At 39.8% G+C, this 24,384-nt stretch overlaps 1 protein-coding gene across 11 annotated transcripts in view; it reads left to right on the top strand.

Moving 5' to 3' along the window:
- The first annotated feature begins 703 nt into the window (after positions 1 to 703).
- Positions 704 to 24,384, top strand: part of HUWE1 (HECT, UBA and WWE domain containing E3 ubiquitin protein ligase 1) — a 169,879-nt gene continuing 146,198 nt past the window's right edge. For 7 of the 11 annotated variants that reach the window (XM_045994675.1, XM_045994677.1, XM_045994671.1 and 4 more), the window contains exons 1-2: positions 3,264 to 3,459; positions 6,868 to 7,001. The gene's annotated coding sequence lies outside the window, so the exon portion shown is untranslated. Of the gene's footprint in view, positions 813 to 1,011; positions 1,226 to 3,262; positions 3,460 to 3,576; positions 3,695 to 6,867; positions 7,002 to 24,384 lie in introns of those variants that run through there. The other 4 variants (XM_045994667.1, XM_045994670.1, XM_045994676.1 and 1 more) reach the window with 4 other exon arrangements.

The raw sequence follows: 24,384 nt of genomic DNA, 5'->3' as shown, positions 1-24,384 counted from the left end.
TCAAGAGTATTTTGGACAATGCTTTTGTGTATATACTTAAAAATACTAAGTTAATACATGCTTTTCTGGAAAAAAAAAAAAACAACCTCAAATCTTACTGAAAGTTGGAATTCAAAGCTCCCCTCTCCTCTCATCCTCTAACCTCATTCTGCAACCCAGATGAAGCATGGTTAATAGGGGTATCTCCTACAAAATTCTTTTTATTCCTATGCATGCACAGGTGCAAATCCTCTATAAACTGCCAATCGCACTACCACCCCAAATAATACCAAGGAGAACAATAAAAAGAATGTTTACTGAGAGCTTACTATGTGCCTGGAGTAAGTGTTCTAAGGGTTTGCCGGGGTGGATTCACTGTAGTGGGCGTCCCCGCCGTCTCCAGCCCTCTGCACCGTGACCCTGCTTGCCCTCTTGCCCCCCATTCTTCACAAGGCAGCTGGAGAGATTAATTTTTAAACGAACGTAAATCAAATCAAATCACGTCACCCTTCAGTGGCTCCCATAGTGCCACGAATCAAATCCAATTTCTTAGCGACCCTACTATCCTCTACCGTTGGGCTGGTTGGACCGCGAAGAGCTCAGGCGCAGTCCCCTAAAGGGGACTCTGCTCCACCGCGGAGGGAGTGCCTTCCGGAGAGGCAAGGGCGGGGCTTCTTAAGCGAGGGGGTGGAGCCTCAGATCGGGTGTGGGGAGAGCCGGAGGGGTAGGTTTTCCGCGGAGGGCGAGCGAGGGGAGCAGGGCTGAAGCAGGGCTGAAGCAGGGCCGCGGACCCGGCACGCTTCTGCGGGCCCCGCGGAGCTACTGCCACCGAGGTGAGCGTCTTCCCCCGGGTTGGGGGGCGCGCTCTGCTCGCGAGGCCGTTCTCTGCTCCTTGCGGAGGGTTGTTCCCACGGGACCCTGCGCGGGGTGGCGGAGGTGGCGGCCTTGGGGAGCCAGCCCGAGAGGCTGGTGAAGGGGCCCGGCGGCCTGCCCCAACCCTCCCTCAACCCCGCCTTCTCTCCCCTCCCCCAGGCCTCGGCCGGCGCCAGCAGAAAGCTAGCTGCATCTTCAGGGGCAGCCGGGCAGCGGCAGGCAGCGCGGCGGGAGAGCGGCTGACAGTGCTGACAGTGGGGATGCGAGGTACCGGCATTAGTCGTGGCCAAGTGGCCCTAGAGAGGGAGTAGAGGCCGGGCCTTCGGCGTTTCTCTCACAGGCTCTCGGAAGGCGGCCTCAGAGGAGGGGGAAGGTGAGGGGCCAGCAGGCAGGCTTCGCGGGTAACTACTAGGTGTTGTATATGTATGTTTTGGTATCTAAATGGTACTACACGCACACACATACGCACAGACATTCATTTCGACTAATTGCTTTTTAAAAACTTAATATGCCTTGTAGATCTTCCTATATCAGGGAATCTAAATTTATCTCATTTGTAAACAGCTGCATTGTACGATTGTACTACAGTTTATTTAACCATTTCCCGATTGATGTACATTAGCTTGTTTCCCTTTGAAGGGGGGGAGGGGGCTATTACAAGCAATGCTATAATGAATGGGTTTGTATATATACGTTTCATGCACATGTATGAGTATTTCCGTAGGAGAAATTCTTAGAAGAGTAATCGCTACTCAAAGTGTATATGCATTTGGAATTTTGATAGATTTGTCCAAATTGCCTTTGCAAAAGGCTATACTGTTTTACACTCTCCAATGTTGTGCAACATTGCCCATTTTTCCACAGTTGTGCCAACATGAATAATTATTAATCTTTGTAATTTGGGCCAATTTGAAGCGCAAAAAATGGTATGTCATTGTTTTCATTTGCCTTTTTCTGATTACCAGTGAAATTGAACATATTTTTTATTTGTCGGATTACAAAAGTAGGCAAATATCAAATATCTATAAGCGATAAGCATTTCAAAAATTTAATATAATAACCCCATTCGCAGTAGCAAGAAAAATGAAAAAAAAAAAAAACCCTAGAAGTAAACTACAAAACTTTATTGAGATATATAATAAAAGAATGTTTGCATACACGGAGAAGGGATACCATGCTTCTTGATAAGAAGGCTCAATTTTGTAGTGATGCCCATTTTTCCTATGCCGATTTATACAACTGATGGAATGTCAATAAATATGCCAAGTTTTTGGAACTTAATGCGATTCTAAAGTTCATCTAGAAAAAAAGATGGCTAAGAATAACCGAGAAAATATTTTAAAAGATAAGATGAGGGTATTTGTACTACCATCTATTAAAATGTACTCCAAAGGAACAATATTTAAATGAGAATGGACAGAACAATGCATTAGAATAGAAAAGCCCACAAATGGAGCCAGATTGGATCCAAGATTTATTGGAGAAACATTGTTGGCTAGACGTGGAAAAACTGCCATATTAAAAACTGCAAGCACGCACCCCCCCCCCCACCAGCCTGAATTTTCCTTTGAGGGCAGACTCCTTTGTTTGGCGAAAACCACTTTATGATCTTTTGGGTATGCCAAGGTAAAGCGTCCAGAGTTAAAAATTAGTGGCTTTAGTGCTAGAACTAACGATGTGAGCCTTTCGTTACGTTAAGATGGATTCAGGTTAGCCTGCAGTGCGGCGAGGGAAAGAGTCAGGATATTATGTCTTAAAAAAAATTTTCCCCGATCTAATGGGCCAAAAATGTTATGTCATTGTTTTCATTTGCATTTGCGAGCTTTTTGTGAGACTGAACGTCTTTTATGTGTTAGTCCAGGATAATATGTGATTACTGGAGGCAGGTAACAATGGGGGACCCATTGCTCCTCTTCCAGAATGGAGTTTGGCTAATTGGTACAGCTCTGCCCAGAAGCGTGAGAATAAACAGGTTGACTTTTTAAATTTTCCTCAAGCACTAGGCTCTAGACACCTTAGATCGGGGGCGGAGGCAGTTTTCAGGACATGGCCGAGATTTGGCGCTGAGCTGTGTCATCGCGAGGTTTGGCAGCCAGCTCCGCAGTGGGTCGGAAACCTCGTGGTAGGCGAGATCCCTGCAGGACGGGAGGTTCCTCCCTTCCCCCGAAAAACTCCCAGTCATTTTCATTGAAACCCCGCCTCTCTCCTTTTTAGGAGCGTGCACTAGGTCTCGCGAGATCTCGTGTTTCCTAAAGGCGAGGCGCGGGCGGCATCCTGCGGTGAATTCGAAGGTCTCGCAGAAACTAAAACGTAATATCGCGATAGTTGTCTCGGCGCATGCGGGAGCCGGTGGCGGCAGATTGGCTCCGCCCCTCAGTGCTTCGTGAGGTTGTGCGTCATTTGCTTTTCGCTTCGCGTAGGGTGAGAGCGCATCCGTAGCGACTTCGGCTTTGGTGGGAGGAGGGGTCTGGGAAGGGCTGGGCTCAAGCTTTTCCCGTCCGGTAAGAGGTTCTCGCGGGATCGCGCGGAGGCGGCCGAGGTTTAGCTACGGACTGCAGCAGCCGCGAAGGCGGCAGTAGCGTCTTCGGCTCGTGCTGTTCTTAGCCGGTGAGTTCTCGCGCGAGCGGGGTTACGTCCTCGTGGGATCCGTTGGAGGTGGCGGAGGTAGCTTGGGGTGGGGGGGGCAGTGACTAGGGTCGGTCCGCCTGCTGTTAAGATGGCGGCGGAAGCTGATGTCTGTCCGGCCAGGACCGGAGACTGAGGTGTTGGGTATCCGCGTTTGTGACGCTTCCCAAGCACCCGACGTTAAGGAGGTGACTGTTGGCGAAACACCGAGGTGCTGGTAAGCCGAACCTGAGGCAAAGACCACGCCGTCTCTGTGCGAGGCGACACCATTTCCCGGGCCTCGGTCGCGTGTGGGCCCGCCTTTGCCCCACCAATCGGTCAACGCCTCCGTTGTTGCCACCGCAGTGGGCGGGTTGGGAAGGGTGGGGGGCGGGAGTCCAGGAGTGAGAGAGTGGGGCCGGGGGTTAGATTGGGCGGTGGGGGAAAGGGGACCAATCAATGACGACTGGCTCTCTCCCTACTACCTTTTTTTCAGGCCTGCCTCTGTTCTCCGCCCCTTCCGCGGCCCAAATGAATCTCCTAATTTTTCTTGAGTTGAGGTGGACTCCAGTTTTCCAACTGCTTTGGTCTTTTAACTAAGATTTAGGGGTCAAGCTTCGGTGTCTCTGACGTACTCCTCCCCTTTCCTCCCTAATTCTGACCTCATCCACATGGATATTTAATGTTCGTATTTAATAAGGGGAGACAAAGCTTTTCCCTGTCACCCCCTCCCCAGTCCTACTAAGGAAGAGCTTAGTCCAAGCCCCTTAACCGAGACTGTCTCCCTCTTCTATTGGTCCCCTTGACGCAAGACTTGAGTAGAGCCTTTCACGTTCCGTGCATTTACTCCATCTTTGTGGATGCAATTATATGGTAGCCTTCCATTTCCTCGGGTCTTCATGCTTGTATGACCCTGATTCGAGTACAGGACAGATTTCTGCAACTTTGCAGACTGCTCGACCACTCTTAGATGGAACAATGAATGGGTTGGTGGCTGGATGATTGCAGACCTCTTGTTCTGGGGGCTCTTAGCCTTCCCTTCCTCATAACAACCCTCCTCAAAAAAAAAAAAAAGTAAAGAAAGTCTGTAAAAGATAATCCTCCAGTAAACCAACTTTGTGTCCTCTGTCCCCTGCCATCCCTCTTTGCAAGCTCGGGAACCTCCCCTTTTCCCTGCCTTGCTCTGAGTTCTTGAGTCCTCTAGGTCTGTGGACCTCTGTCTTTGCTACTAACCATCTCTTAACATGTGTCTCATTTAATTACCTTCTCACCCCCGTGTTCTTTTTTCAAGAGTTGAATCCGCTAGAGAGAAGATACCCTCCTGTCAGGCTCCACTACATTTCCCCTCCTCCATGTGCTAGAAAATGAAATAGCTTTGATTATCTTCTGACCCTCAATCATTGCCCTGTTCTACTTTTTTCTCTTCCCCCATTACATAGATCATTCCCTATCATTTGTTTACTTTGTAGGTTGCATGTCTGCATTGTTTTCTGTTAACCCCAGTGTTGAGTAGATTGAGGAGACCTCAACATTCTCCATTCAAGGGTATGGTGGTATGGTATGGTGGAAATAACTGTGTGCTTTGTGTTCACATTGAACTTTGTGACTTTGGGCAAATTTTCAGATTCTGTTTTTTCATCTGTATAATAGATAGCGCTTACAGTTACTAGAATTTGACAATTTGTAAAGTGCCCAGCTTATGGTAGGCACACAATAAATTGTGGTTACTTTTTCTAGGTGTAAGAATAGGTTGGAAGACTGATCCGTGTCATATGGTAGTTTTATGATCTGGAAAAGAATAAGATTTCTTATTCCTCTAATTGTACATTTTCAGTATATTTCTAGGCCAGCCCTGTCAGTTTTGTAGTTTTTTCCTACTCATGGGCCAAATTATTTATATCCAGTGGTTCTTGGTGTTTGATTGTGATTTCCACCTGTCTTAATCTACTAGTCTAGGAATTTCAGTGCAAAGTCACTAGCTTGAAATAACCACTGGCCATAAGGTTCCTGTCAAGAACCACACCCAGGTGTTCTCCCTTTTAGAAGGGATGCCTCATCCCTTGCCTACTCCCTCTTTCCACTGCTTCAAAAAGAGTTGGTTCTGTTCACTCAAAAATGAAATTTGTTGATATGCTTTTCACGGTAATGGGGGGGTATAGCTCAGGGGTAGAGCATTTGACTGCACAGTAATCAAGGTGGGGTATAGCTCAGGGGTAGAGCATTTGACTGCACAGTAATCAAGGGAACTTCTGCCAGCTAGTTTTCAAGTGTTCATACTGCTTTTCCCCTGCTTCCTTTCTTTGGTTCCTCGGATCAGTGTGGGGATCTGCTATTTGGCTATACCTGCACAGGGTAATTCCTATCTGAGAGAACTTAGGAAAGTTGTTTGGAATACCAAGCTTATTTCCCATAGTGAATTACTACCAGTTCTTTAATGTCTTACCTCCTGCTGTGTTTTGCCATTTTATATTTTCCAGCATTCTTTTTAAATAGAAGTGAGTGTATTCAGTTTGGAGGTAGTTTTTCTTACTGTTAATATTTTGATTAGACCAATATTAAACTGAACACTTTATTACTATTACCTTGGCCAGGTGATGGGGCTTGAAACAGGAATATGATGGTGAAAAGTTTATGTAGGATTAAAGATCTACCATGGGAAACCATCTGGTAATTAACTATGTAGACACTAGTTTTGAGCATTAAGGTTTGCTTTGTTCAATTTAAAGTGCTTTGGAGGTAATAGAATATTCCCTTTTTCATTGGAGGACAGGAGATCACTTTCTGTTTTGAGATACTGCCTTGGAGTTTTTTACAGTGGGTCAAGCAATGAATCAGTAATTAACTAAACCCTAATTTGTTTCTTGTCATTCAGGACTAGAATAAATCTGGAAATGATAATCTAGGTGTGACCTAAAAGGTTTAATTTATTCTAGTAGATCTCTAAGGAGAGAGAGAGAGGAAGGAGTGGCAATAGCAGTCAAAAGCTTTGTCTAAGCTTCAGTGGCAAAGTTCAACCTGAGTTTCCCAGGTGTTTATCGGTTGTCTCCCAGTATGCCCAAAAAGCATGTGTGAAGGTGAAAAGTAGTTTTTATGAGTGCAGATTTTTTTCCACAAGAAAATAATAAGTTTAACATTGCCTTAGTATCAGGTTATAGTGAGGATATAAAATTGTAATTACTATCCCCTATCATTCATTTGGGTTGAGGACTGAGTTGAGTTTTCAGGGGTGTTGGCTGTTGGTTCTGAACTCTTGTTACTGCTTAAAGCAGGTCCTTAAAAATAAAAATTGGTATGTGTGGGCTATTGCTTAAGTAATAACTGTGATCATGTTTGAACATTGATAGAATGGTTAACTCCCCTATACCCTAATAAATGTGTATCTCTTTCTCCCCACCCTTTTTTTTTTTGTAGGCCCTCCAGTAGTCTGACCTGAGTGGGTTAGTACTCCAGAGGAACTAGCAGACCAACTTGTCAGAAGGTTTAGGAAGCTGTTGGAGAAGTTTGGGATTTCCCACCAGGATGAGTATGATTGGCTGTGATTTTAGGTTAGTTTTTGTAGATCTTTGGGTAGAATTTGTATTTTACTTCATGGAATGGAGGTGGGGGGGTATATATTTCCATTCTGTAACTGAGCTACTTTGGTTTCTTTCATTGTTTGGATCTGATGTGGCATTGGCTGCTTCTCTTGTTATTGTTTAAATGAAGTCCGTCTGTATGTGATTTTTAAATCACTTAAAGCTCCATTCAAAAAATAAAGTTGTAAGATATTATGTCTAATCAATTCTTTATCAAAGAGTTATGAAAAAATCAAACATACAGAAATCAGATAGTATAATGATCCCCCTGTGTATCCATCACCAGTTTTAACAGTTACCAGCTTGTAGCCATTCTGCTTCATCTGTATTTCTACCTACTGTCCCCATATATTATTTTGAAATAAACCCCTGCTGTCATATTTTTACTTGCAAAATATTTATATGCCTGAAAAAGAAGGGCTACTTTAACATAACCTCAAAAACCATTATCACAACTCAAAAAATTAACAGTGATTTTTGAAGATATCAAATATGAAGCTAAAGTTCATATTTTAGTTTGAATTAGGGTCCAAAGAAAACCCATTTATCACAAAGGTGGAGATGTATATTTCTTTTTTTTAATATTTTTATTTATTTATTTAACAGACAGAGCTCACAAGTAGGCAGAGAGGCAGGCAGAGAGAAGGAGGGGAAAGCAGGCTCCCCGCTGAGCAGAGAGCCCAATGTGGGGCTCGATCCCAGGACCCTGGGATCATGACCCGAGCTGAAGGCAGAGGCTTTAACCCACTGAGTCACCCAGGTGCCCTGGAGATGTATATTTCTTAAATCTATTTTAATCTGCAGGCTCTCTACCATTTTTTCTTCTGATTTTTTGAAGAAATTGTTGTGCAGCTTCCCTCACATTTGGTGATTATATCCCAGCAGTGGTATCTAACACGTTCTTAGTAAGTTAAAGACCTTGGAGGACCCCCATTATAATGGAACAAAAGCAGTAATCTCCTGTATCCTAGTTGGAGTTGATACTGCTGGCCTAGGCACTATCCCAAAATAACTAGTCATGGATTCCCTTTTCTGTGGCAGAGTCTGATTTAATTGATACCTGACCTTGGTTCCATGTCTTGGCCCTGCTTACTGCTCCACATGAAAAGTAGGCCTCCTTATGGAAGAAGCTAATGTTTCCTAGATAATGACCTAAGTGTGCCTTTGGGATTTTTCATGGTTTCAATTTCCTTAGGTGGTTTAGTTATTTTTATACTCTCTTACAATGTTGCTTTTTATTCTTTTGATGTTGGTATCTCAGCTGCTCTGACCCATAACTTCTAAGTTGTTAAGCCTTAGTGATGAGTTCTTTGGCTATAATAATAGTTTTTGAAATGGCACTACTACTAACCAGTTTTTGAGAGCTTCTGCTTGCATCCTGATTTTCAGCTATTAATATGCAACCATAGTTTTTCTGTTGTTAGTTTTCATTTTATTTCTTTTGGAAATGGTGATCGACAGCACAAAGTCCTTTAAACTGTTTGTTTCTTTCCAGGTGTAGAATTGTTTATCTTGGGATCTACTGTATGTCCCTTCCATAGTCAAAACCTGGGATGGAAGTTGGACATAAACACAAATATGGGCAGAGCAAGGCCACTTGAGCCTACCTTTAAAATGAGAGTGATTCCAAGTTGAAGGGCAGAGAGGGTAGAGATCATGAATGAAAGTTTTCGAGGTATTTAGATAAAAATATGATTTTGAATCACCAGTGCTATGGACCATGAGTTCAGGCTTTTCAGTTCTTTATTCATTAATGGAGAAATCAGATCGCTAGTTGAAAAGTGACTGTTTAAAGAAGTGATTTCTTGGGAATTCCAGTGAAGTCCATTCATTTAACAAAAAAATTTTGAGTGTGTTGGATATCATGGTTAGATATTTACTCCTGTCTTCAGTTTTCTGTAGTTATTAGAAGTTTGAACAAGGTCACTTACACCTTTTAATCCAGAGTTTTGAATCTGGGATAATTAGATTTTTGGAACAGAGTTTTATGCAGTAGGCGTTTCAATATTTGAATTGTTTCCAGGGTTCTTAACAGCTACAAGTTTATAATGGAAATGCTGTTGGTTTTTTCTCTTTTGTTGTGTTTTCAGCCATGGGTTCAAAGTATTATTGAAATACCAAACTTGGTTGCTTTGAAAATGTTTGCCCTTCACATTCCGGGTTACCTTTCCTGCTGTTAAATTGTTAAAATTTGCCGTGTAGCCGTAACCATATTAGGCTGCTTTACAGTGGTCTCACTATCTATAAGGTTGATAGTCCCAAGTGCTTGGGCTCTGGGTGTTTTGCTGTATTGTTCTCTGACTTGATTCCTCAATGACTGGTTACCAGATGTTTATATGTTAATGTCAGGGATAATTCAGCTCAGAAGATTCTTTGGAAGCGCTCTCATTTGATGTGTCATAGGGGTTGAGTTGCTAAAACTTGATGTACTTGTTAACCAGCTTGGTCTTCTGGTTATAGAAATGTTTTCAGATAGTGTGAAAGAGTGGCTCTCTGTGACTAAAACAACTGTAGGTTTTGTTTTGGCTGTTAATATTGAACATTTTCACATTTTAGTGCCCTTAAAAAGTTTTTAATCATTTGGCTTTAAAAATTACAGTGGTGACATGGATTGATCCCAGGATGTGATTTTATAGAAAGTTGGGATTTGTTTTAGGTTCTTAATGAATATTATGTGAAGATCAGTATTGTAGATCATTCAGCCTGGATTGCTGATTGGACTGGAGGAATGTGAAAGTTCTTTTTCAACCCCTAGATTCTGACTGTACAGTGACTAAAAGGGACTAGGAGTAGGGAGATTCAAATTATTCTGGAATGACCTTGTAGTATAATCATTTAGGTTTTAAAGACTGGTAAATGTGAACATAACTGCCGTGAATTTATGTGCCATCTTTAGCATAATCCAGATTTTAAATCCTTATAATTAGATATCTGAGATAATGGCTCTGGAAATACTGGGATATATTGTATTTGATGACTGCTTATGTTTTGGAATGCTTTTGGAAGATTGCTTTTTTTTTTTTAAGATTTTATTTATTTATTTGACAGAGATCACAAGCAGGCAGAGAGGCAGGCTCCCTGCCGAGCAGAGAGCTTGATGTGGGGCTCTATCCCAGGATTCTGGGATCATGACCTGAGCCGAAGGCAGAGGCTTTAACCCACTGAGCCACCCAGGCGCCCATGGAAGATTGCTTTTTTAATGACAACATTATTTGCTGTGATTATTTGCCTGTGTTTTTAGTGAGACATATTTCTCCTGGTCTTTGCAATTTTTTCTTCCACTAATTCTTCATTATTGCATTCTGCCAGTTGAGTTCTTATGGGTGGAAAGATCTTTCAGCATAGTGATTAAGAACATGGGCTCTGGAACCAGACTCTAGGTTCAAGTTCTGACTTCATTTTTTACCATTTGTCATCTTGCACAAGTTATTTAACCTCTGTGCCACAGTTCTTAATCTGTAAAATGCTAATAGTATTACCTACTTCATAGGGTTTTGGAGTTTAGCTGAGTTAACGCATATAAAGTGCTTAGAACAGTAGCTCTGAAACTTTTGGGAATGTCAGAATCACCTAGAGGGCTTGCTCAAACAGATTGCTAAACTCCAACCCCAGAGCTTCCTATCCTGTAGGTCTGGGAGGGGCCTGAGAATTTGCATTTCCAGCAAGTTCCTAGGAGATGCAGGTGTTGATGGTCAGGGAATCAGTTGGAATAGAACAATGCTTTGCAGAGTGTTAACTTTTTTTTTTCCCCCTGGACTGTTTTCTCAGACCCTGAGCACTTTCCAGTGCTGTTTAGTACTGCTTTGAGATATAAGCAGTTTTGAAATCCCTTGTTGCATTGGTTCTCAAAATGTGGTCCCCAGATCGACAGCAGCAGCAGCATCTGGGAACTTGTCAGTAGTGCAAATTCTTGGGCTCCACCCCAGGCATTATTTTAAACATGAGTCTTGGCCTAACAGGAGTGTCTTAGACTTTTAAAAACAGTTTTATTGAGATACTCCAATGCCATACGATTTGCCCACTTGAAGCATGCAGTGATCTTTGATGTGTTCCCAGTTGTACAGCCATTACCACATCATTTTAAAAACATTTTCATCACCCCTAAAGGAAACCCAGTACCCATTAATAGTGACTCCCCTTCTCTCTCCCAACCACCCCAGCCTTTGGCAACCACTAATTACTTTATATTTCTATGATTTGCCTAGTCTGGGCATCTCATACAAATAGAATCCTATCATACATAAGCAGCTTTAATGTGAATATAGTGTTTTCCTTTTTATTGTAACAAATAGAATACAGAGGGGAAACCACCCATAAACAAGTTTACAGTTTAATAAATTAAGGCAAACACTTTTGTTACCATTACCCAACTCAAGAAATAGGACTTTTCCTGTTAAACCATAAGTCTTTCCATGTGCTCATCCCAGTCACAGCATCTTCCCTCTCCAGAAAGTGTCTACTCTTCTGACTTTATAGTAATCTCTTGTATTGTTCTGGTTTTATCATCCAAGTGTGCACCTCTGAACAGTATAATTTGCTTTGTCTACTTTTTAAAACTTGATGTATTTTAAATACCTGTAACTTCCCTTTCTTTCTTTTTATACTATATCTGTTGAATAACTTAGGCCGTTTGACCTGTGGAGTTTCCCACAGACTGAATTTGCTTATCGCATACTTAGTACAGTTATTACATGTTCGTCTGTCCTCTGTATTTCCTGTAAATTTACAGTGGATCCAGAGGCTTTTATAAATTCAGGTTCATGTCCTTTGGCAAGAATTGGCAGTGGTGTGTTTATTCATTAAGTTGTAATGACATCTTGTATTTTTTTTTATATTAACAGCCATTTCTGCCTAAAGCTTAGATGGATTAGTTTATTGGAAATATCAAAATGGTGATGTTCTAGCTCTGTCATTTTGTTTTAATGTATTAGGTGGAATAATTTTATAAGGTTACTCAGTGATATAGTTTGTATAAGAAGGGTAGGATAAATGCTGAATTTTTAATTTTTTTTCTGGCCACTTAATAGTTCTGTCACATTGGGCAAGTTAACCTATCCGTTGTCTCATCTGGGGAAAATGCTTTATTTGTGGGGTTATTGGGGTTAAGTGGGGGAATTTAGGTTGTTAGTACACTCTATGTGGTCAGCAAATGGTCATTTCTTTAACAAACTATTTCACCTAACCCCTTCAACAGCTCAGAGATGGGCAGTCACGGTGATGAGATGATGGCCAGTTAGCAAAGCCTATCTGGACCCTTCAGCTCTGTGTTGGGATCATCAGTGGTGGGGAAGAAAGGGGTTTATACTTTGTTCATTTTGGGGTGGACTTTGTCTGGCCCGAGATAAGTGGGTGTTCCACCAGAGTAGTTTTTCACTTTGCCAAGCATTAGGAGTCACGTTCATACCCTCTAAAGGGTCGTATCTACTTCTGTGGTGATGTGTAATACATTGGTTGCCTTGATCTCCTTACATTTACATAGCCCCCTACTGTTCAACTTTGTTCTGTTCAAGGTTCTGCTGTAACCTTAGTAACCTTAACCCATAATGAGTCTTCCTAATAGTCATCAGTATCACCACTGTTAATATACTTGAGTAGCACCGTATCTAGCAGATTAGAAAAGAGGTAAATATTATCCCTTTTAACATTTTATATATTATCAGAAGTATAGCACATGGCACATAGTAAGTGCTCAATAAATTCTAAAGCCATTTTTAAAAAATTAATATGTCTTTTCCCCTCACATCTTAAGCTCTTTTTAGTTCAGTAACCATTTACTGAGTGTTCTTAAGTTCAAGGAGCTAGGGACATAAAATGAATGAGAGTTGGTTTCTTCACTTGAGAAACTCAGAGTCCGTTTAAGGACTGAGATAATGTTTAAAGTTCCTTAGCATTTTCCTTTATATTGTCACTTTTCCACCTGCTTTGTCCATGTGTGATATAACCTGTCTGTTGTTTTTCAAAGCTCTCCTTAGCTCTGTATCCCCAGCCTTTGAGATTGCTGATCTGTGTGAAAGCCTGCAGTTGTCTTCTATGAATAGAGGGTAATATCAAGAAAAACCTTTGGGCCAAGGTCGGATTTCAAAGTGGCACATGTGGTTGACACTACAATATCGGTTTATGGTCTTCAGATGAACCTATAAACTGATTTTCAGTCCTTTCATCCTCTCCCTCCCCCATCATCATTCCCCAAGATGTTTGCTACATATAGATAGAGGGTCCTGTACCCAATTAGTGATTTATAAAGTATGTAAAGAGACATCTGAACTTCTTATAAACTAGGATTTGTGTGTGCCTCATATGTCATTCTCACCTATGAAATGGTAATCAAAAAGCCTACTTCATAAGTTGCTGTGAGCATTAAAGTGAGATGATACATTACTTAAAATGTTTAAATTATACAGTATACTACAAAGTTATGACCATTGTAATTTACATAAAATAAATACTTAATAGCTATGTTATTGGGGCAAATTATTTCATCACTGAACTAGTTTCCTCATCCTTTAAATGAAGGTGACGATAACTCATTCTCTCAACAAATATTTGAGGACATACTCAATAATGCCAGATACTGGAAATTCAAAGATAAGCAACTAGGGAGTGGAGGTTAGCATGGTCTACTAGGGGAGGGAGACTTGTAAATCATAGTCAAAGGGATTAGTACAATGAGGAGGAGTGAACAAAATGTGCAATAGCAATTTATAGGAGGGCTTCAGAGAGTGTAATCCAGAATTTTGTTGGGCTTAAACAAGATACATGAAAAGTACATCATGATCTCAAAAAATGCTTTATAAAATGCTTTATAAAAATGAAGTTAGTTAATGTATCCCAAATGAATCAGTAGTCTCAACCAGTATTTAATTTCTTAACAAGACTTGTGCTTTATTTCTTTAAGCTGGATTTTATGAGTTCCTCAAGGGTGTTACGTGCTCCTACAGTAGGGTATCCTGAAAGTACTACTTGCATCTGAAAGGCTTTTTTTCACCCACTTTTATAATTTTCTAGTTTCTGTTACTGAATTAATTTAGGAAAAACTAGAAAATGTGTTCTTATTTTGGGAAAAGATTCTTACTCCCACAAAAATATTCAGTCATCATTGACATTTTGGTTGGTGTGTTCCTGTCTTAATGATAAGAGTAACATTTTAAAAATAAAAGCAGTAGAAAATTAAGGACAGGCTTTTCCCAGAATAGGAACTAAAACTGTCTGGTAACAAGAAAAGATACTCAAACTAAATACTAGAAATGCAAATTAAAATGAGATATTTTTTTAACCCTTAGATTGGCAAAAAATAATTAGGTAATAACAGGTTATGGCAAAAATACAGGGAAGAGTATGGTCTCAGAATAGTGTCCACAAGTGGTTTAATACAGCTATTTATGTGAAGGTATTTGGCAAGCTGTAAGATAGTATGTACTATATGTTGCTATTTATATATTAAAAACTAGGGTAAACTGATTTTTTGGAAGGAGTGGTCAAGGGGAACTTTTGCTTTTTCTGTAATTGCATTTCTTTTTCTGAGAAACTTAAAATACACTGAAGAATACCGAGAATAATAAAACAAAACCCTTAGCCTATTCCCCTCTCCTCATGAACTGATAATTTTAACATTTATTTTTGCCTCCAATCTTTTAGTAGGGGGGTATGATATGAGGGGAAATTCTTAAGTACTTTAACTCGGTATTCCCCTTCCCACTGTGATCTTTATCTTGAATTGCTTGAATTTTTATATTGTGAGAATGGTATAAATTACTCATGTAAGTAGAAATTTAAAAACCGTGATGTTCACACAGCAGTTTATTACTTGTGTGGAATTGTTTACATACTTATTTAGTTTGTAAAATCATTTAATAAGAATGCTTTGGGAGTGGGCCTTTAGTCATTTGTTCATTTTATTGTAGTTCTTGTTTGAAAATGTTTTCCTGACTTTATTTTTAAGTAGTGTTTCTCAGGATTATAGCAGTATATATGGTTTATTGTTGAAAACATACACAAATAAGCACAGAAATCTCCTGTCATTCAGATAAATACTGTTAGTATGCTGATACACAATATATTCTTCCAAGGCTTTTCTTTTTTTTTTTTTTAATGCATTTTTTTAAGATTTTATTTATTTATTTGACAGAGAGAGATCACAAGTAGCCAGGGAGGCAGGCAGAGAGAGAGGAGGAAGCAGGCTCCCCACAGAGCAGAGAGCCCCATGCGGGGCTCGATCCCAGGACCCTGAGATCATGACCTGAGCCGAAGGCAGAGGCTTAACCCACTGAGCCACCCAGGTGCCCCCCAAGGCTTTTCTTTATGCCTATGTAGCATAAGCATACTTGATCTCCCCAAAACTTTACTCTCTAAAAATATAATTCATAACCTTCCCTCCAACTTTTTATTGTGAAAATTTTCAAACATAAAAATGCTGAAAGAATAGCACATTGAGCATCTGTATATCACTGGCTATATCCAACAATAGTTAAAATTTGCCATATTTGATTTATGTGTACATATATGTATTTAATTTTTCTGAAGCATATGAAGTAACAGTGACATTTCATCCTTAAAAAAAAGTGACATTTCATCCTTAAGTCCTTTGGCCTGCGTGTCTTAATAAGGACCTACAGTATCTGCAATAACTGTTGATCACACCTAGGAAAATTGTTCTTTACCTTAATATCTAAATAGCTAATCCGTAGTCATATTTCCTCAGTTGTCCCTAAATTGTCTTTTTTTTAAAGCTGTTTCTCCAAACCAATATAAAAATGGTATTTTTAAATTTGTTGTTACCACTTTATTGATCTCTGTTCCCTGTCATAATGTAATATGACAATATAATACTTCTCATGGCTGTATTATTTTCTGTGATGTACATGATCTATCAATTATTAACCAGGTTCCTATTTTCGGACCTGTAAGTCCTAGTTTTCCATGATCTTTAAAGAATGCTTCCTAGCACATAGTAGGCCATTTGGTAAGTAAGTATTGAATAAAGGAAAGAAGCTTAAGAACATCTGAGTGAGACGCCTTTGTGACATTATGTTTACTTCCTTAAGAAATTTCTAGAACTGGAATGCAAAAATACAAAAGGCTTTGGATACTTATTATCAAATTGCCCTTTATAAGGACTATCCTTCATTATTCACCATGGTGAGTTTACTGTATAATCCATGTTGACTTAAAGTATGATAGCACCTCAGGGTAAGCCTTGATACATTAGTGTTAGAGGAGAGCTTAAACCTGGACGGATCCAGTATCATTGCTATAGGTGGCTCTCTCCTTACATCTATATCTACTGCTGTATTTTGTAGGGGCTGGCTTGACTCCTCCAACCTATGGTGCCTTGTAATCTTTTGACCTAATCTGGGGCTCCATTTCCCTGCTACTCATATTTCCTTGGCTGTCTTGGCAAGACCATCCGTAAGAGTATAATCTGGAGGGATGTAGATATCACTTGAAGACAACCTTTTACATAGATCTTACATAGATTTTTGCTTTTTAAAAGTAAAGTCAGACTGCCTGCATTGTTAATTCAAATCTCTACCTCTAGCAAAACAAATGACCAGTGGCTTTAAAATGGCACTCTTCTCCATGTCCAACAGAAGAGCTGAGTAAGAGTCTGTATTTGATATTCCCGTATCAAACTCCTTTTACTTTATAGGCCTGGATTAGGGGAAATGATTTGTGCAAGATAACAAAGGTTGCTGGTTAGTGTTAGAGTTGGGCATTGAATCCACGTTAACCTAGTCCAATATTTTCAGTATGCTGTACTGTAATCTGTTTCTAAATGTGCCAGCAGATGTCACCCATAGAAGCACAGAATAAGAAAGTTACCCCCCAAAATGGGGAAATTTTAGGGGAGTAGAAAGGTAAATGAGAAGTCCCTCCAAAAAGCTCAGTTTCTTTGCCATTTTGACTATGGCTGTTACTTTTCAACATGGGGTCAATTTTGAGCTCTTTCATGGGACATTTCAATTTGGCCATGTGTTTTTGTACATGTTTATGGATGCTATAAGCCTATAGCTAGGACTGAATTTTCTGTTCATAAAACTTTCAAATTAAAGTGTTGTTTTATAAACCCATCTTTTTTTCCCCCTGAGCCCATCTATATATCCCTTTTCAGTTGTTTTAAATTACGGAAGTGTTTCCTGTTAAAAACAAAGATTCAAACAAAATAAACAGTTTAGTTAAAAATTAGTCTCCCCCCTCCCTAAATGATAGTCTTGTTTTATTCATACCATATTTCAAAAATCTGTTGACAGTTTGTATATATTCTTCTATATCTTTTAGCATTTACATACTGTGATTCTCCATTCATGTCCTATGTATATTTTTATATGTTAAAACAGCTCAGCTCTATTCTTTTTAATGGTGCATTGCATTTCAAAGCATGGATCTCCTATAATTTAATCATTCCCTATTTGTTGATCCTTAGAGTTCTTTCTGGGTCAAAGGGTGGTACCATTTAAAATTTTGATGGATACTGCTAAAGCGACCTCCAGAAAGGCTATATTGAATTGCCATTCACACCAGCAGTGTCTGTCAGTGCCCTGTCTTGCCAATACAAGATAATCTTTTCAATTTTAACCAGTTTGATGAATGAGAAATAGCATCTCCTTGCTTTGATTGGAATTTTTGTATTATTAGAGAGGGTGAGCAAATGTTAGTATCTTCTGCCAATTGCAAGTTTGTGGTCTTTTACTTGGTTTTCAATCAGATTATTTGTCTTACTGAGTTTTGGGAGTTGTTTGTATATTAGAAATACCAACTCTTTCTGTATCCTTTTAAAAATATTTTCTGTGTTTATGGTTTGGAATTTTTGTGTAGCCAAATCTTCCTTTTTCTTTCCTTATGGTTTCTAGGTTGTGTATCTTTCTTGGAAGATCTTTTCTTTAACAAGATTACAAGAATATTTATCTGCGTTATTTTCAAATACTTTTATAGTTTAGCTTTTTATGTTTAAGTAATGGTGTGAAGTAGGTGTGTGCTTTTATTTTTGTCCAGTTTTCCCAGTTTTGGGAAAGACTATTTTCTTGTTAAACATAAGATCAGCTTAAAAGTGAATTGTTTGGAAAATGTAGTTTGTTAAAACAAAAGTTGGAATTTGTGCCAAATAGAAAACAGACTTGGTTACTTTTTGGTCTTTAGTTTTTGAGAATAATTCCAGTTGTTCACGTTTAATGCTTAACATTTGTCTTGAACTGAAGGCAGAGTGTTAGAGACAGTGCTTTGAGAGATGTTAGTTCTTTTATTTTCATTTTACATGTTTGAAGCTCAGATTGTCCTAAGGTCACAAAGTTAGTTGGTGGCAGGGAACTAGAGTACCTGTGCATACTGTTCTTTCATTTTCAGCAAACATCTTTCATGTTATAGATATAAATGTTTTAAAGCAGCAGATTGTTCACATTGTTTAGTTTATTTAAAGAACATTGGAAATGAGTATGTGCCAGGCTGTGTGTGTGTGGTGCCATTAAGTTTACAGAGCCAGTTTTGTCTGTACGTTGGGACATACTTTTTTTCTAAAAGCATTGTTTTAAAGTTTTCTTGTCAATGAATTAATTTTAGCCTCATAATAAACCTGTGAAGTTGGAGTTATTATTTCATGTTGAAAGGAATTTTCTGCCACGTTGATAATTGCCGTAATTACTACTGTTATTTAAATCATGTAGAAGAATCTTGGTGTCTCTGCATTCCAGATTCATTTGTACCAGCTCAGAATAGCTCAGATACACTTAAAATCTCTGATTCTTAAGTTGTATGGCCCAGACAGTATTTAGTGGCCTGTTTAACCTTTGGAGAACTATAACTTACTTGAGAAGGAGATCCAGAACTTCCCAGTCTCATCATCCAAGTTGAGTTTGACTTTTTGGTTCATGTCATTACTTAAAGCTAACAGTTTCAATACATGCTTTATGTTCTTTCATATGCAGATAACATGTAGAAAGTTTGAAAAGACCAGCTCTTGTTTGCTTTTGGGATGTGTGTGTGTATAATATCCGGCATAAGAATGCTGCCCTTAGATTAATCTGGAGCTAAAAGAAATGGAACAAATAATAATACAGCTTACTCATTGCCAGACACAGTCCCTTGAGGTGGACTGTGTTGTTTATTTTATGGAGGTTACTGACTCAGTGAGGCATGGTAACTTGTCCTCTACTTCATTTTGACTTTCTTCCAGTTGTATTCCTCAATCTCTGTCTTTAAAATAAATTATCCACAATATACAGTGCAAGTAAATACATTACTAAGGTCTGTTATCTTCTCCCCATACAGATATATCTTTCGTTAGACTATTTTAAGGCATTAAAACCTAACTTTTAGGGCACCTGGGTGGCTCAGTCGTTAAGCCTTCAGCTCAGGTCGTGATCCTAAGGTCCTGGGATCGAGCCCTGCATCGGGCTCCCCGCTTGGTGGGAAGCCTACTACCTCCTCTCCCATTCCCCCTGCTTGTGTTCCCATTCTTGCTGTGTCTCTCTCTGTCAAATAAATAAATAAAATCTTTTTAAAAGAAACTAGTTTTTATTTAGAAATACACTTAATCTGGCTTTTTATAGAAGGTTTGGGCCTTTTCTGCCTTTCTTCAGGATATGGACATATATATTATATATATATATACAGGATTTTATCCAAGAATACAGAATTCTCTCTTATACAGAGGTTTAATCTTGAGAGATGCTGCGTATTTCTTCTTAAACCCAGGGATATGAGATAATTGTAGCTGAATAATGCAAAAGTGTTGGAATTCTGTTTCTTTGGTTTCCTGTACTATCTTTATTATATTTGACAGTAGCCTATCATGTGACTTTAGGGGAAATACCATATGCCTGTGTTTCATAAGTGAAAGTGAAAACATTGTAGTCACTAAGTACTAAGCAGTCTTGGAAATCTTTCTGTGGGGTGATGGTTCCTACTGTTGCAGGTCATGATCACTTTAAGAAGCCACTGAAAGCTATCAACTGTCTTTTCAGAAAAATTTTTCAGAAAAATTCCATGCGCATTCCAACATACGCAAAAATTTTCCGTAGAACTTCAGAATTTTTATGGAAATCCCTCAGCATAGGACAAGAAATCCATAAAGATTTCTTCACATGCTTTAAAAGGATGTCCAAATTGCTATGTATATATTTTTCTAGACTAAAGCACTGTGCCCAAAAAGTGAAACTGGACTAATTGTTTCAGTTTTGCTAACAGTGTACTCTGTTTCATGCAACTTGAATCTCTAAAAATCCAAAATTTTAAAAGCAGGAGGATTATGTTTGGTGTTCTATAAGGATTTATTTTATGTATTTTGTTGATCTCTTGTTTGCAGCTTTGCTTAGGCCACTAGGAAGTTGTAATTTGATTGTGTACTGTAATTTGATGTGTTTTGTGTACTGACTTTTCATTGCTTTTATACTATCATTGCTTCTAGTTTTCCTTTTTTTCCTCTAACTTACTTTTCTGAATACCTGGCTATCTCATAGCACCCTTCGCAATGCCCTGCATATAGTGTGTCCATACCTATATGTTGATTGGAAAAATGCAGATTGAATGAATTTTATAAATTGGTTTTGTCAGTTGGAAATTTCACCAAGAGTCTGTGACTTGGATTTTTAAGCTTCCTTGAACGTTTACTGGATAGTCATTGATTGATTAATCTACTAAGTGACAGTTCCTGTGCTGGTGACAGGAATGCAAAGATAAATAGACACAGTCCCACTTATGCAGAACTCACCCTAGTGTTGAGACTGACAGGTAAATAAAGAAGTGTGTTGATTGAGGGTATATGCAAGACACAGTTGGAGGGGGCACAAAGGAGGGAGTGATGGATTTTTCTCTGAGGGAGAGGATATCTGAAAAGGCCTCATTGAGGTGACATTTAAGCTGAGCTCCAGGGGATATGCAGAGAGCAGCCATTTTAGCAGAAAGGGCAATCTGAGTCAAAGTATTTGAAGTCTTGAGTGTTAGGAGAACTGTAAAAAGCCTACGTGGTTAAAGTATGTGGGGAGCCAAGGGGAATATTATGTAATGCTGTGGCCCTGGTAAGAGAGGTGAGCAGGTACCAGGTCCTAGAGGTCTTGGATGCTGGATTAGGTAAGTTGCACTTGATAATATAGGTAGATTTTGAGATTGAGGGAAATTGTTCTGGTAGTAATGTGAAGGATGGAATGGAGGGATCTGGCAGGATAAAGTCTTAATTTGAAATATTTTAATTTATGATATTTTCAAACCTATATAAAAGTTAGAGGATAGTATAATGGAACCCCAGTGTACCTGATACCTAGCCTCAACAGTTATCGACACATGGCTATTCTTGCTTTATTTATACCCATTCTATCCCCGTTCTCATTTTTAAGATTTCATTTATTTGATGACACACGTGCACAAGTGGGGAGAGCAGCAGGCAGAGGGAGAGGGAGAAGCAGGCCCCCCGGGGCTTGATCCTAGGACCCTGCTGGGATCATGACCTGATCCGAAGGTAGCCGCTTAACCGACTGAGCCACCCAGGCACCCCCTCTCCCCCAGTCTCTTAAAATTCCTCAGTGAGTCACAAATAGGCAAAGGATAATTAATATCTAATAAAGTGGCTCTCAAGCCTGGCTGTGCAGCTATATCACCTATACAGTTTGGGAAAAAAAAGTTCCCACCTCATATTTACTAAGTCAGAAATTTTGTATAACCAGACATTTTTAGTTTTTTGTTTTTTTTTTTAAAGTGGGATTGCAGGTTATATGGTTGTTCCATTTTTTTTTTTAAAGATTTTATTTATTTATTTGTTAGAGAGAGAGAGAGATCACAAGTAGGCAGAGAGGCAGGCAGAGGCAGAGGGAGAAGCAGGCTCCCTGCTGAGCAAGGAGCCCGATATGGGACTGGATCCCAGGACGCTGGAATCATGACCTGAGCCGAAGGCAGCCGCTTAACCAACTGAGCCACCCAGGCGTCCCACATTTTTAGTTTTTGAAATAAGGCTCAGGTGACTTTGCACAGTCAGGGTTGAGAACTCTGGATTTAATTTTTAAGTAAATTATTTTGAAGGTAATTTTTAAGTAGGTTGATTTTTCTGGCAAATATGTTTTTCCTGAACTCACTAAATGTTGCCTGTGGCCCTTCCGGGTGAAGTTCACCTATTAGAAAGTGGTAGGCTGGGGCGCCTGGGTGGCTCAGTGGGTTAAAGCCTCTGCCTTCAGCTCAGGTCATGATCCCAGGGTCCTGGGATCGAGCCCCGCATCGGGCTCTCTGCTTGGCTGGGAGCCTGCTTCCTCCTCTCTCTCTCTCTGCCTGCCTCTCTGCCTACTTGTAATCTCTGTCAAATAAATAAATCTAAAAAAAAAAAAAAATTAAAAAAAAAAAAAAGAAAGTGGTAGGCTTTTCTGTGGTTAAGTTCTTGACATTAGTTTGAATAAAGACTATTAGTTTAAAGGCTGGTGTCTTCATTTTCTGTTAGAGGTGGGCGAGACTGAAAAGGCAATTGCATCTTTGAAATTGGATGTGATGACATAGGGAATAACCATTGTTACAGTTGATCTTTTGCACCAAATCCAGCCACAAGGAAGGAAGGAGATGGGAGACAGATCAGTCTATGAGGGTAGATGAGGATTATTCCAGAGCACCAGTTGAAAATGTGTAGACAAGGAATCTCTTCCCCTTCTCCTTAATTTGCATAATTTTCATGTAGACATTGCTGCTTGTTTTTTTGTTGTTGTTCGGAATGCTAAGAACGGGCTACTTGGCATGCTGCCCTTTCCTTTCTACTGGCAAAACTGATCTACGACTTTGGTGAGTCCTATTTTGTTGCCTGATTCTTCTGATGCCAGTTTCTCTCTTAAGTAATTCGGAGTAATGACCTAAAGGGTAACTCCTGGATTTGCACCTTCCCAGGGCTGTAGGTAGAGCGTATCTAGGGGATGTGTTCTTTTTTTTTTTTTTTTTTTTTTTTTTAATTTTATTTATTTATTTGACAGAGAGATCACAAGTAGGCAGAGAGGCGGGCAGAGAGGGGGGGGAAGCAGGCTCCCTGCTGAGCAGAGAGCCTGATGCAGGGCTCCATCCCAGGACCCTGAGATCATGACCTGGGCGGAAGGAAGAGGCTTAGCCCACTGAGCCACCCAGGTGCCCCTAGGGGATGTGTTCTTACACATCTTTCTTACCTCCAGAGTCAGTGTTAGAGGTTTCAGATTCCTCCTCCTTGGTATCCGTGTAAGAGATTTTCTTTGAATATACTGCAGAGCAAGGAGAGCAAGGATACACACTTACCTCAGATATAGTGTTCACAGATTTTGAAGAAGGCTCTATCAAGGTAATTCTGCAGATAATTCCCAGATTTGTCTTGGGTGAATAATGGCTGGTTTTGGGGGGTTGCTTTATTATTGCATTTTACTGTCAGTGCCCAATAAAATCTAGGTCAGCTGTCCTCAAGGTCATATTTTATATGGCTCAAGGATAAGGATATTGGTGTCTGTAGGAGGGGGAGGCAGGGTAGACTGTGCTTATAGACATTTTGTGTACTGTGGCATCATGGAGCAAATTTGGTTTTGTCCAGGTTTACCACTTACTGGGTATGTGGCTACTCTTGGACTTAGTAAGCTGGAAACAGTCTTCATCTTCAAGGATTAGAGATAATGCATAATTAGGTGGTAAGTAAATATTAGCCGTTGTTATTATAATGACAAATGGGTTCTCTGAATATTTGTTGGATTGATATTAATGTGAACAATCAGAAACTAGGCTGGATGGAAATGTGTTCCCTTTAAGAAATCAGTTAATATGATGTGTGTGTCTCTGTAATCAAATAGTATATAGCAGAGTAGGTTTTAAGATTGTTTGCTGCTTCCTGAGATAATGGATGGTCTGGGTAGTTCTCACCTGAATTTTCTCTCAGAGACTTCATAGAGGCAGAGGCTTTTTGCCTTGTGGCATTTTGGGGTTTAGTGTGCTCTGAAAACCTTTTTATGTAAAAACAGCCAAATTGGGGCACCTGGGTGGCTCAGTGGGTTAAAAACGGCCAAATTGCTTTTCCATGATTTCAGTGAGAATTTTAGGCTGACTTTGATTCACCCGCACTCCCATATGTGTTTGCAGCATTTCTTAACCTACCAATAATCAGTAAATACTGAGTTCGTGCTGTGTGCTAAACTTCAGGATTAAACAGCAGAAGGTGTAGAAAAGAAGCCCCAAGAGCACTTAGCAGTCACTACTACAAGGTATTTGTTTAGATGATGCGTTCTTAATTTTGGATTAGGGGTCACTCTTTTCTACCTTAAGAAAAATTGTACAAAAGGAAAATTCTCATAAATGGATGTATGATTATAGGAAGTTTCAAAGAACCTGAAAAGCATGAAGCATAAATTAAAACTGTGTTATCCTGCCACCTAGAGGCAACCACTGATAA

Source organism: Meles meles, chromosome X (genome assembly GCF_922984935.1).
Source record: "Meles meles chromosome X, mMelMel3.1 paternal haplotype, whole genome shotgun sequence".
Classification (NCBI taxonomy): Eukaryota; Metazoa; Chordata; class Mammalia; order Carnivora; family Mustelidae; genus Meles; species Meles meles.
Note: the sequence above shows the minus strand (reverse complement) of the source record. Positions and strands in the feature narration are given on the sequence as shown.